Source organism: Fulmarus glacialis, unplaced genomic scaffold (genome assembly GCF_000690835.1).
Source record: "Fulmarus glacialis isolate BGI_N327 unplaced genomic scaffold, ASM69083v1 scaffold5492, whole genome shotgun sequence".
NCBI classification, from domain to species: domain Eukaryota; kingdom Metazoa; phylum Chordata; class Aves; order Procellariiformes; family Procellariidae; genus Fulmarus; species Fulmarus glacialis.
The window spans coordinates 76,243-84,548 of record NW_009197049.1 but is presented as its reverse complement, the minus strand read 5'-3'; the positions used below and the strand labels follow the sequence as shown (position 1 = coordinate 84,548).

The following is an 8,306-nucleotide window of genomic DNA, read 5'->3' as shown; positions in this document are numbered from 1 at the left end:
AGAGTGGAGCAGGTTTCTAACTTCACTTAAATGCTGGGCAGATTGGCTACCTATCTCTCTTTTGCACTGTATTTATGGTCCTTTTGTCACTGGACATTTACAGCTTGTTATCTTTTGATTGCTTTTTTAAAACGTGCAAAAAACATACTTGCAAAAGCAAACACCTCTTTGTTATCAGTTGTTCCATTTGGCTCCACATTATTTAGGCACCTGTCCCCATACTCTTTTAATAGTTCCTTAATAAATAAGGTGCCCACATTGGGCCCCAGGAGTGCAGGTGTTGCAACCATGCCATTTCCCCTCCAGCTAGCCATTTAGTAATCTTTGCTGACTTCAGCTACCGAACCATTACCGCTGTTCTATGCCTGACCACTATTTCACAGGCATGACAGTGCTGATGAGCTTTATAAAAAGGTTAGCTTTGCAGGTAAGGCTGTACAGAGCTCTGCTTGTGACCCTAGGAGTTACAGTCTGAATGCTCCTTCTTTACTTACTGCTGCTTGCTCAAGAATTTCTGTCCCATCTGAGAAAGCTGGCCTCCTGTAAGGTAAAAACTCGTCTGTCATTCTTGAGAGTCCTTTCCTATTATCACTTTGATCTTTTCCAGGTGAGAGTTTTAATCCTGATTGCTTCTAATTATCCTGCGAGCACAAAAAAGGACATTTTGTCCCTGGGCTAAATCCACTTTGTGAAAAAAACAGTCCAAAACAACAGCTAAGAGGGAAGGGAAACTAACAGGAGGGAAATGCTACTTCCCTGGAGTGGCTTCTAGTCTAGACCCGGCAGTTATCACATGACAATTTTCAAAGAAAAAGAAAGTCAACATGGATTCAGGGAGTGAGGCAAGAATACCTGAGTGGTGACTGTGACAGCCCATGGGTGGTTTGTGCAGCTTTGAACAACTGTCTCTGCTGGGAAACAACTGTAGCACCCAGTTCGAAAAAAACCCAGGGATCTTCACTGTCCTCACTGAAGCCTCGAGAAGCTCATTTCCTTAGGACCTGGAAGAACATAAGAAACCTTGTTGGTCCTCTTCTCAAGCCTCGCTGAGGTTCTGTCTGCCTTCATCATCCCCTCTCAGACACAGGGGCAGAGGAGCCTGGGCTGCCCGGCGCTGGCAGATGGACCAGTGCCCAGCACTGGGGCACTTCACTGGAACAACCAGCCCAGCTGGCTACTCAGGAGGGAGACACCCGAAACAGTGCTAGCGGCTAAAAACAACTGAGCTGGGGCCAGGGGCTGGAGTCTGGGGCTACAGCACCCTCCCTGCGTACTCCTGTCCCGCAGAGAAATAGCCCAGAGCATGTTTTAGTCTACATTTTCAAGTTTATTTTCCCATCCTTCTGGAGACTGCTTTCTTTTAAAGAGTTGTTATGATATAGTAAGAATAGAGGAATCACACTGTCTTTGTGTGTCCACATCTCATCATATAATCTGAGGGGATATCAAAAAAGTAAATACAAACAAATAAATCTAGATGATGAACAAGAACTAGATCATTACATCCCATAGGTAGCTTCTGATTACCCAAACCAGTGGCTGGTTTTTGTGGTCCTTCTGCTCTGTCAGGTCATTAAATGCCTTATTGTCTTAGGTTTTCCCTATCAATGATAAGAACTGTCACAGTACTTACTTGCCTTATAACATGCTTCCTGATTTTAAGTTGGAAAATGTTGTATTTGAGTTAAGCATCCTAGCAACTTAAGGGAGAGCCTGAGGGGGTGGGAAGGGGCACACTCATTAATCATCTGATGAATGAAATTGTTTCTTTTTTAGATTGTAATTGGCTAGAGGGGCCCCATGAAGAAAAGTGTGTTTACACTGCACAGCTTTTTATGAGCACAAATGCATATATTATGATGGCTTAGAGCCTGGGCAAAAGCTTGGAGCTTTATTTTTGTTTCAGTAAGTAGATTTGATCTAATCAGATAACAGCAGCAATACAAATTTTCACAATAGCAGTTGGCCTTTAGCTGGCCAGTCTAAGAACAAAGGCTTACTGTTTGTGATATATCTTTCAAGATCTTTTTTATGACCTAGATAAATATTACAAACTCCTTGTCAGTAGGCTTTCTGTTAGATTAAAAGAAAAAGGGTGCTCTTTGACAGTCTTTGGGTTTTTTTCTGAGAAATTTTACCAACCGCCAAATACAAATAGTCCTTCACAGTCAGCGTGTATCACCAGCCTCTGGGAAAGATGCCCATTGTTGCCATGAGTGAAGAAAAGACTAATGATATTAGGTTATTAGACGAGGATATTTTACTTGTTCTGCACTTTCTCCAAGAAGTAGGAATGACTCTTAATTCCCTACAGAATTGTGACATGTGAATATATAGGGAAAACTGAACAGGGAGACTCTCATTTGGATGGCAGGAAGGGACCCAAGAATTGAAGAATGAGGTCGAGACACATTTGTCTATTCAGGTGAATTTCAGTAGATTTTAGGCCGCCAAGTCCCCAAAATCTGATCAAAAGGCCCTTCCAGTCATAAACCCACATGGCACCACCATTTCTGCGGCTGCTCCCAGTACGTGTAAGCCATTGTACAGGAGCACCCCAGGGTGAGGAGCCTTGCACAGCGATCGCAGATGTTGTGGAGATCGATATGAAGAACAGGGCCCCCAGCAGGCCTCCGCGGGGGAGCCTGCGTGGAGCACTTCCAGCAGAGCTGCAGCTTTGGGTCTAGTGCAGGGCATACTAGCCTTGGACATTTTCTTTCAAACTTTAGGCAAGGAAAGGAGAGGTCTCTGATATTATGACCCAGTTAGACCATTAAAGGAAGTGGAAGAAGGATGCACGCTTGTTATTCTCCTCTTTTTTTTCCCTGTTTTTTTGTCAAGTCTGCTTCATTCTGTTTGAGTGTTTCCACAGAAGGGTCAATGCAATCCAAGTAAGATAGGAGCTGCACTTCCCATGTACCAGGGACAGGGCACATAATTGTGTGTGGGCTGCGTTAGGTTTGTGCCTGCTTTTTAGTCTTCATTCTGAGACTTGGATCAGGGATTACTTTTCTGACTGGGCAGCTAACATCCAAAATTCCCCAGGCAGATAACTTAAGTCTCACCTCTACGTTCAGACTAAATAGCAATGTGGAAAGAGGACAGATGCAGTAGGTCATACTAATGTAGGAGTTAAACCCCCTTTATATGCTAGTGCACTTCGTCCATGCCTAAGCCGAAGTATAGTGAAAAGAGAAGGGGACTGAAAAAAAGAAGATGGAGATGGGAACTGAGATCATTCATTGACATATTAAGTCTCAGGTCAGGAGCAGAGTCTCGTATAGGCTCCTGCAGCATTTCTGGGTTGGCTCAGCCATCCCACACTGCTAAACTGTGAGAGACCATTTCAGCCCTAACTGTCAACAAGCTATATGTGTGTTTCGTTGTATCTTACAGCTCAGCTTTGTCCTGTCAGCACGGCTGAGTGGTAATAGACTGTTGTATCTATCATAACCCCTTTCCTGGAGCTGTTCCAAGCACCTTATATGCAACATCGCCAAAGATCAGTTACAGATGTACAAAGATCAGGTATTTAAACTTTAATACTATCAGGACATGAATGTTTTCCTAACATTTGTTCTCAAAAGTAAACTGGGTTTGAAAGAGGAAGGAGGAGAGAAGAAAGGAAGGATTTCTTTGACTTTGTTGGGATTCTTGTTCCAGAACTTCTAGACTGAATCAAGAGCTCTTTGAAATCTCAGAGTTCTCATAGCCGAGATTATCTATACTGAGAGTCAGTCTTAACCTGAAACTAAGCAAAAATGTCCTCAATTACCCAAAGGTTCCAAACTCCTCCTGTTCATTGTTTCCCTTTCCCAGTGGCTCTTCCATGCCCCTGTGCTTTGTACCTGCAGCTGATTTCTTTATTGATACTGTTTGTGAGTGCTGAACTTTGCCAGCTTCTGGCAGAAAGATCTGGGGTTAACTAACTCTTCTAGGAATTGGTTAATCCCTTGTCCCAAAAGGATTTAACAGCTGACTATTGTTTCTGGTCTGGGAAAGACATCCTGTAACCTTTATCAGTAATGTTGGATGCCATGTAGAGGCACAGTACGCCAGAACAATTTCAGACTAAGAGCATAACTACTTCAAGCAGAATTCAGAAGCTGCATATGGGCAGGACCCCCAATTCATTATATCACAACTGTAAATGTGTCCAGCCCTATCAGGCAGGACAGCTATGCTGGTGAAAGTAAGAGAAGGACAGAAGCTGGCAAGAATGTATTTATATTAGTATCTAACAATCAGAAGCAAAACATTTTAAATTATACGATTTTCTACACAGAAACATCTATTACTGATTAGATTTGAAACCAGAGATTTATTTCAAATCTTAGAATTTGCCAGAAGGCAGAAGTATGGCACCGGTCTGTCTAGAAACTTATTCATAAACACTGCTGCAAACTCAGTGTAGTTTAGGTTAGATTAATATAAACCAGTCTCTGTTCAGTTAGCTGGACTCTGGACATATACACATAGAAGTTGGCTTAAATACATTTTCGAAACATTCAAAAGAAAAGTTGTACACTGATGATGAAAGCAGTGTGCATATCAAATTTTAAGTTAAATCAGTGTAATTTTATACACAAAGCCATCTCACTATAGAAAAAAAAAAATAAGGGACAATTAAGATGGTCTTTGTCTCTTCAGTGCCTAATATTTTTGGGTATAGAGGGGAGAAAGAGGACTATCTTCTATGCATTGATTTTACAGGCAAGAAATACAGCCTGAAGTTGTTTAATCCTATCTTTCTTTCTTCCCTTTCTGTGGGGAGCTTTTGTGCTACCTGTGACAATGACTGGTGTTTCACAGAAAGGCATCAGGGTAACAGCAGCACTCATGCAGGCTCCAAGTGAGCTCTCACATCTTGCTGTCCAAACAGCAAGGCCCTTAGCTATGGAGGTAAAGGGAAAAAAAGCCTTCCAACTTGGCAGAAGGATTAAAGTTTATCCCTTAATCCTTAATTCTAAAGCAGGCTTGCGGCAATGAGAGATGAGATTCTCACACACTCATCAAAAGATACTGCTACCTTTATTATATATATACCCTACTCATCTGTGATTCAGTGACCTACGGAAAATGGCCTGGATGTTTTTGTGAAAATTAGCATGAGCAAAACATTTACTTTTTTTTTTTTCTTGGTGCAGATAATGAAAAATTTACCAGCTTTACCTCTGTCTTTACCTTTTTATCCACCGACCACATCCCAAACACCTAAATGACCGGTATTCTTGGTCACAGGACTTCACCTTTGTGGAATTATTTCAAGCAATCTGTGCTTGTGTGGGCACACAGTTCCTCTGGCTGACCGAGTCGTCATCTAGGAAAAATCTCCTTAGGAGAATATCATGATCACTGCAATAGGTTACTGAAAAGATTTTTAAACTCTTTAAACGTTATTGATTGTCAGACTGGTCTTCTCTAGAGTCCACCCAGATAGCCAGTGCTTCTGCTGCTTAGTTCCTCAAAACGTGGCTGACAACTGAGAACCATTTAGGCCCACTGCTCATTTTCATAAGCACATATGGTGCACGTCTGTTCACTTCCGCTGGCGTGTGCTGGTTCATATTTGACCTAGGGTTATGTGGTAGAAACACGGGAGGCTGCTGAAGAGAGCAAGCATGCTACTGAATGCTGCACAGAACCAATTCTGAGACCGAGATTTTCCTTTCAGATCACTCTTTTAAAACACAAGCAAATACTCTCGGCCATCAGCAAGGACAAAAATAAGGTATGTAACCCATTCTTTATTTATGTGGACTCCAGTGCATTTTTTGTTGGGGGTGTGGAAGGGGGAATGGCAAGTGCTTTCTAACTCTCCATGGGAGAGTTGTTACTCTAACTTCTTTCCTGGCTTGTGTACATCAAAAAGGAGACAGTCTTAGTTGTCCTCTTGAGCTATACTTCAGGCCTTGCTTACTGACAGCTTCTGTGGATGTCCTAAGGTGTACACAGCAGTGCTGAGATGGACAGGCACTACTACAACATCCACTCTCAGGTACTGCCAGTCTCCTTCCTTTTTTGCTGTGCTAGTGAAGGTTTCTAGGTGATGTAAAACCAAGTTAACAAAACTGAGTTTTAAAAAAAGTTAGTACAATATCGTAGGTCAGTTCCAGACTACTCAAAGCATCTGCATCGGCCTTCCCTGATCCAGACGCACACTTCCTGAGGAGGCTGAGACCAGAGCTTGACTATTTGCGTTCTGTATGCACTTGTTTGCTGCCTTTAGATCTAGGTAGAGTATCCACCCTGCACTGTAAAAGTTCTTTCCATTGCTCAGAAACATACCCTGCTTAGGACTTTCCATCCCAAAAGCATTTGCTGCATTTTTCCTCCCCCTCCTACTTTTCCCCTTCCCTTTACCCCTTACCCCTTCTGACATCAACGCAGTAGAAGGAAACAAAATCTCGCGTGCTGAGCTCTGGTTCTCTAAACTTCATTGCTCCAGTTTTCAGTAACGAATGAAGCATTTACATATCCCATTACCTCCATATCCATGCACAGGCATGTAACTGAATGGGATGATGGTCATTTTGTGGGAAGAATATTCTTCCCAAAAGGTCTTAGGTGCTAAGGAAGGGTTGTATAAAATGCTACATGGAAGGATTCTGTTAAATTAAAAATCTTTGCTGTCCTCATGAGAGCAGTAAGAGACATTACTTACTGCCAGCATCCTCCTCCTGCTTATGGAGGGCCAAGATTTGGGGGAAAAGGTAGTAACTTACGCAGAAAAAATTGAGGGAGCAAAGAGTTTACAAATGAAACCTTCCTTGTCACCAAACCAGAGCCGAGTTGGAATGTAACAACTGTTAAGAGATTGTTAGCGATTTCTTTACCTTACAAAAATGTGGAAAAGCAGGTAAGTGTAAAAGCAAAGGTGGCTAGAAAATACTTCACCATTTTCTTATTATCTAATAATAAAAACAAAACTACATTTTTAAATTTAAAACCAACGTTTTCTAATTCTTCCACTCTAAACTTTTTGAACTTTTTCTTGTGGTAAGTTGATATGCATGTCTATTAGATTTTGACTTCCAAAGTACTTTCTATTTGTCACTGGTTTTGGTGATGCTGTGATTTTGCCCAAACTTTAAAAACCAGCTGTACCATTTGGGCAAATACAAGGAATGGAAATGTAAACATCTGAAAGATAAATGTAATTTAAAACTATTTGTGCTAAACATCTTATATTATGGTGTCAGCAAGAACCATTGTAATACTTTGCAGACTCACGTTAGTAGTCACAGTTGTTACAAGTTAAGGTTTCAGTATAATCAGATGACTCTGAGAACGTCACCAAAAATGTCAGGTACAGTGAGATTGTGTCAGTTATGAGATTCGATGGTAGTATGATATCCTTGTACTTCCTATTTAACAGATAGCGTTTAAAAAATGGCTAGCTCTTTCACTTGGTATTTGCAATGGGAATATCATAGTGGTTTCTACTGACATTTTCATTTCCCAGAAATCACTTTGCATGATGGCAACAAGCAAAAGACGATATTCTGCATAGAATTTTGTACTTGTGCTTTAAAGAAGCAGTGTGCTCAAATCATAATAATAATTAGTGGGGTTTACCTCTTTTTAATTATTGGCTCAAAGCCCAACTTTTTTCCTCTCTGAAGTAGATTTACTTTGCAGCCGTTAGATGGCCATTAGGGCTTGGTTCCACAAGGATTTACACTTACCAATTTTTAAGCAGTTTGCGTTGGAGGTCACAAAAATTCTTCCATTGGGTTGTCATTTCATTTCAATAAATGCTTTTTTAGAAGGGGAAGCAGATGGTTGTGATCTTATTAGAAGTTTTTTTTAAACTACAGTACATAAACAACCACTTTAGGGCTAATAATTTGCTCTGTTCTTTACCGTGCTCAATAAAAAAAGACCTTCCTTCCTTTGAAGAGGTTTTTGTCTCAGATAGAGACAGGCAGTCAGATGGCATAATGCAAGGAAAATCCAGAGTGGGAATAAATGAATAAATGGATTCATCAGTGAGCTCAATAATTATGTTATGCACCTTTTTATATAATTTAGGAATTTACAGTTCAGGAAGTTTTTCACAAAACGTGAAATCTTGCAGCAGCACAGTTTCAGGCTACCGCATTTTTTCTTTTCCTTCACTTATACTGCCTATACTTTCAAAACTATTTTACAACCCTTTCAAAAACAATTTCACATTGCAGGGTTAATCTAAGTCTCAAGGAGCCCCAAAAGAGGTCCTGCTTTTAAAATTTTATGTCTGTTTGGCACTTCTGTGTGACAGCAATCTGAATTCCAAATAGCGTGATTGCCCTCACAAGGAGAGC

At 41.0% G+C, this 8,306-nt stretch overlaps 1 protein-coding gene across 1 annotated transcript in view; it reads left to right on the top strand.

Annotated features, from left to right (window-relative positions):
• The first annotated feature begins 5,951 nt into the window (after nucleotides 1–5,951).
• Nucleotides 5,952–8,306, top strand: part of TLR5 (toll-like receptor 5) — a 5,731-nt gene continuing 3,376 nt past the window's right edge. Inside the window, exon 1 of the mRNA XM_009572390.1 lies at nucleotides 5,952–5,998. The gene's annotated coding sequence lies outside the window, so the exon portion shown is untranslated. The remainder of the gene's footprint in view (nucleotides 5,999–8,306) is intronic.